Source organism: Larimichthys crocea, chromosome XIII (assembly GCF_000972845.2).
Source record: "Larimichthys crocea isolate SSNF chromosome XIII, L_crocea_2.0, whole genome shotgun sequence".
In the NCBI taxonomy this organism is placed as follows: Eukaryota; Metazoa; Chordata; class Actinopteri; family Sciaenidae; genus Larimichthys; species Larimichthys crocea.
In genome coordinates this window covers 14199363-14205223 of record NC_040023.1, presented here as the reverse complement: position 1 = coordinate 14205223, position 5861 = coordinate 14199363, and the positions used below count along the sequence as shown (strand labels likewise).

Sequence of the window (5861 nt, the reverse complement as noted above, 5' to 3'; positions counted from 1 at the left end):
ACCATATATATATTATATATATATATATATATATATATGTGTGTGTGTGTGTTGTGTGTGTGTGTGTGTGTGGTGCGTGTGCTGTGTGTGTATGTAACTAGTGCTCTTTATCAGCAAAACCCTCATCTGACATACCGACATTCAGGATCTGGTTTATTATTAGACACGATTAAATGTAAATAGAATGATTTCAATAGTTAGCATCACAGTAACAGTGTTAACACACGAGTAGCTGTAAACACTCAGCATTACAAAAATACATACGTTTGGTTTTGGTTGTTGCTTACATAAGGAGTAACAACATTTATAATCAATCACTTTAAAGATTTACATTACGGGTTTGTTTTTGGTGCCCTGTTTGTTTCCCAGATATGGATTAAAGTTGTGTGTGAATGGGTGGTATAAGAGGGCACATTAACTATGAAGAAACTTGTTAGAAAGGCGCTTATGACAGTTCCCGATCCAATTTCCTTGATTATTTACGGGCAGTACTCCCGAACGCAATAGGCCAGTACCTCACCTTCAGCGCTCAATGGGGTCTTTGTATATATGTCTATGATCTTAACCATCAGTTCAACACATGCTGTGGGAGACAAAGGAGGAAAGTTTGTGGAGAGCAAAAGCTTAAAGAAACAAACCAAACCAAGAAAACTAAAATCCCTCAGTTCACCGTCAAACGCAACTGGTAGGAGATGTGACTTTCTTAAATTACTCACCTGTTGTTGTGGAATGGATGGACTTGTGCTCAACATGTGCTCCACATGTGCACATGCAAAATGTTTGGCCTCATTGGGCATCTGACTTAGTTTGTTTAATGGTAGTGACTTTCAGTTGATTATTTCCACTTAATTTGTTGTTTGCCTACAGTAGTTTGTAGTCTGCACTTTAAGTTTGACAAAGCAGTTTTTAATGGCTCAAGCCTGTTCAATTGTTTGGAGCAGCAAAGCTGATGCTTTACTTGAATTTTGCTTTTGTTTAACACTCCACTGGAGTTACTCATTTGCTTGAGTTAAATATGAAAAAAATGTATTTGTTTATATGTGATTAAGGTTAAATCTTAAAGGTTTGTTAGCACATGCTGACTTAATGCTAAGGCATTGCTAGTTTGGTGCATTCAAAGAGTTGTAATTAGTAATAGTACTTACTGCATGGATTTTTATTTTACATTTTAATGATTTTGTGTTTGTTAAACTTGAAATAACGCAATGTCTTGTTATTCTTGTGTTCAAGGTTTTCAACCTGCTGCTGAATGACTGAATGACCCCTTCATCAACAAAACAAAGTTCAATAAAACATAAAAAGGGGAAATCCTTGTCAAGAGTTGTTCCTTGCGTGACCAAGCTCTTTCAAGTGGAGCATTAACTGAGGGATCAAATAAAAAGAAGAAAAAAAAACACCAAAACTTGACAGGCACTGTACATATTGCACCTGGTGAGGTGGAGAATAAACATCCAAAACATCACCTTCTGACTTAGCCTGGATTTTTGGAACAAAAGAACGAGGTTAGCAGAAGAACCCCGCTACAGACTAGAGGCTCAGGGGTAGCAGACAAAGGGGAAGTTGGTGAGGATGGCGGCGACAATAGTGGCACCCCTGTGGAGGCCAGCAGAGACAAAGGCGGTGCCCCTCTAGAGGCCGCTGGCACCCCACTGGCAGCCGGAGAGCAGGAGCTGCCGGAGTCGGCTGGGACGTCGTCGAAGGAGCAGGGTCACCAGGATTTGGCTGGGATGCCAACTTAGGAGCAGGGTCACCAGGAGTCGGTTGGGCTGCTGACGGAAGAAGAACAGGGACTGGTGTTGGCTGGGCCACTGACTGAAGACAGGAGTCAGCTGGGGTAGAGTAGGAGTAAGCCGGGCCTCCAACAGAGAAACAGGGACTGGTGTCACCCAGGCCACCGACGGAAGAGCATGAGTCTGACTGGCCGCCATTGGCGAGGTGGTCCACTGACTAAACTTAGCAGTTAGATGCTGTAACTGCGTGACCAGTATGTTCATGTCATCTCTTATGGAGATGAGACTCTTGTTGGTGTGGGAGAAGTTGGTGGTGATGCATTCCTGGCCCTTCAGGAGTGCCTCCTCAAGCCGCCCCAAGTTTGGTGAGGATACCAGGTCCATGTTTGGCCACATGGAAATTCCCGATGGGTGAGGAGTGGGGAGGTTACAGGAAAAGATCCAAATGCAGGCAGGTGTGGGTAAACATGAAACGCGAGGGACTCGGACACACTGAGAAACCAGGTAGAGAACACACAAAAACGGACAGACAAGGAAACACATGAAGTAAATAGACAGGACTAATCAGGGACAGGTGAAACAAATCAGGGGCAGATGTAAAATTTAAAAAAGGCAGGAAACAAGACAGGAAGTAGAATAAGACAAGACAGACAGGGTGGAACAACAAAATAAAACAGCATACAGAAACAAACTCTGTTACACGTCCCTTCTAAGTGAAGTGGTTTTGAATGGTGTCCTTAATCCAGCTGAAAAAGCTCCATAACCAATCATCAACATCCACCTCTGCAGTGGAGGCAAGTGGACCTCTTATCCCATGATGGATGTTTTTTGGTCCTGCTGTCTCAAGGCAAAAAGGCTGTTTACTGTCTTCGCAGCGTGGAAGCCCATCTCGTATGCATACTCCATTGGTGACTTAAATGTCCAGTGCTGCTGGCTGCTCTGTTGAAATAATAATCAGTACCCATGGTAGGGATGTGCGATATTTCATCGTTTATGATATATATCGTCAAAAACCCCACGGTAAGAATATGTCATCCCGCGATAAAAACGATAAATTCCCATTGATGTATGTGTGCGACACACTTGCAGCCCAACACGTGTGGAATATTGACAAATTGACAATGGCGGAAGGCAGAGCATACACCGGCCAGCGAGAAGCTCTTTCCTCACGCTCTGGCCGCCAATCAGACACTCAGATCGGTCAAACCTCAACAGACAGCAAACTCTGATCATCTACCTGTGTGTGTGTTCTCACTTTGTTTATTTCATGTACCAGCTTCTAAATCTGAGTCCGATTCGCAATTTACGCTGCAAAATATAGTGACACAAAGAAGTTTAATTTGATTTGTGTCTGATGATTTGAGAGGAAGTGAGTGAGCAAGAGAGAGAGCTTTGGCAAAGAGACATAGAGTAACAATAACAGAGAGTGAGTGAAGACTTTGATAAAGCTGTTATTAATCAGAGAAATAAATAGTTATTTCCTGATTGTTTCACAGGGGTTACATTTAGCAGGTGTAGACACTGTAGCCAGTCCAGGCCTCACTAAAAGGAAATTGCAGCATCACTTCTGGTACCCTGTACCAGGTGGTCTGCACATAGACAGAGCACCAGCCTCTGGACACTCCAGGCTAAAGTCAATCAACCTGACTTTTATTGGATGCTGATGGCACAGACATAACATTTTCTTGTTTAAGGTACACATGTACAAGTCCCAGGTAGAATCCAAGTAAAAAGTATTCTGTGTACTTTTTACTTGGAGTTAAAAATAGATCAGTACAGCCATAGAGAGAAATCTGAAATACTTTGGATTTGAAACAAATCATAACTGAAAACCTAAAACAAACTTAATGTATTGTTGGGGACCCTCAGGCAGTAAAACGCGTCTAGAATTGGGGTAAAGGTCTTTCAACTGAACTGTGGACAGTTCATACTTTTTCTACAATTGCTTCCACAGCTGTAGGAACATTTACTGCTGGTGTCCACCAGCTATATGTCTATAGCTGATTCGCTTTGTTTGCATAACAGCAGAGATGCAGAGTAATGGGTCAGCACTGTGTCTGGCTGAGATGAGGTAAGTGGACCAGGGCTCAGGAGGTTTCAGTTGAACATCATAATCCTGCACACCCGGGTCCACCCAGGTCCTCTAATGTCAATGACACAGGGTGGCCTTTATGTGCTGGGAGCACAGTGCAGCTGGACTCTGTCTGTCTGTCTTGGTATATGTTGCACAAGACTGATCCGACATGCGTAAGCAACAGGAAGCACCAACACCAATATATGAGCACAAACACACAGAACATGGACAAACACATATGCAACCCAAATGTGTGTTCACACACTGAGACACATGTCATCTTTTCACAGCCAGACCACCTTCTGATTTTAATTTCCCCTGGGACACATTCAGACTGTACTATTTTATGAAAAGTGGTTTCTCTACTTTTAATTTCAAGATAAATTTGATTACTGTCTAGATGACTGTCTGCTTGTGGGAGGAAGCTGATGGTAGCAGCTAGAGAAGCATGACCTCCAGTCAGGCCTGAGGAGGTTTGTTAACACAGCTGAGCTCACTCATGTTTGATGTGACTGATGCTACTAGCACACACACCCCCACACACACACACACACACACACACACACACACACAAATAACACACCATTACATATATCATCCAGTTGGGTTTGTCCACTTTGGACAAAATAAAGGTTCTACACATACACACATACTAAACACCATATTAAAACACTAGCATTACATTCAGGTATTCAAGTATTTTGTCCAACGTGACTTACCAATGGAGCAACATGAAGGACAGGACAGACATGAGGTGAACTCTGGACTGATGAATTATACTTTAATATCTGACAGTCTGATGGGCCTTTTAGTTCCAGTGAAAGGTCTTAATGCTACACAAGACATTATGAGACATTTCAGCCAATTGGGTGCTTCTGTGAGGTGTGGAGAAACTTGACTGGGCTGCACAGAGCCCTGACTTTACCCCAATTGCACACCTTTGGGAAGATTTAGAATGCTGATTTTTTTCACATTTTGTCAACACATTTTGTATTAATACTTCCCAGACGGAGTGATGGCTGTAATAGCTAAAGTGTTACCTATCCATCACTTTGGTCCAGACTGAAATATCTCAACAACTATTAAATGGATTGCCATAACATTTTGCACACACAGCCATGGTTCTCATAGGATGTATCCCAGTGTCAAAACAAGCTGTAATACTAAACTGAAGCAAAGGGTTAGTTCACAAAAATGACTTTCCAACCATAAATACATTTTTTTTATTTCTTCTAAATATAACAGAAGTGCCTGTAATCTACCTGTTGTAATCCATTTTCATTGGAACTAGTGTTTTTTGACGTGTCATTTTGGTTAAGTGCTTGTATGAAGCTGTAATCCAGAATTTTTTGACATGTTCAAGTAAACAAAGCATGTCAACAGGCGACTGTAATCCAGATGCTGTTGTAGCTGTTTTGATGAGTGATTTATTGAGCAATGATTAACAGTTTAATGTTAAATTATGTCTTTATTGACTGATGTCTTAATAGACTAGCTGATAGATTGATTGCTGTCTGACTGTGGTGTGTGGTCGCTTACCACTGACCCCTGTCACCTCTCCTACTCCTCCACCTCCCCTTTAACTTCGTTCTCTCCGCCCTCACATTCATCTTTGATTGTTTTTACATTCATCTGTCCATGTTTCAACATCTCTTCATCCTTGTCTCACCCACACACACACACACACACCCTTTCCCCCCCTTTCCTCAAAGCCAGAACTTTGTAAAGGGTACTGAGGTGGCAGTAGCAGCTCATTAACCCCTGACTGACCCTCGACCTCTTGGCCCCTGCCTATTGTTGGAGGTGTCGCAGTCCAGAGCCCAGGGGTGGCCGGGTTAAAAGGACACCCTGTCTTCCCAGCACTGGGATTCCAAGGTGTGAAAGGTGTGAAATTACACACACGGCTGTGTTTACTTCTTAAAGAGGCCACACACATACACACACACATACACCCATTCTGTCTTCACTTCACAGTTCAGCACATTTGGACAGATGTATTGCTTTTATAATATACTAGACCAATAATCAATGTTTACTGGAAATCTGACATCAGCCTG

At 42.5% G+C, this 5861-nt stretch overlaps 1 long non-coding RNA gene across 1 annotated transcript; it reads left to right on the top strand.

Annotated features, from left to right (window-relative positions):
* Window positions 1-559: 559 nt before the first annotated feature.
* On the top strand, window positions 560-1375 carry LOC109140463 (uncharacterized). Its single transcript, XR_002042477.2, has 2 exons — window positions 560-685; window positions 1231-1375. It is a non-coding gene; the product is annotated as an uncharacterized LOC109140463 (long non-coding RNA).
* The last annotated feature ends 4486 nt before the right edge of the window (window positions 1376-5861 follow it).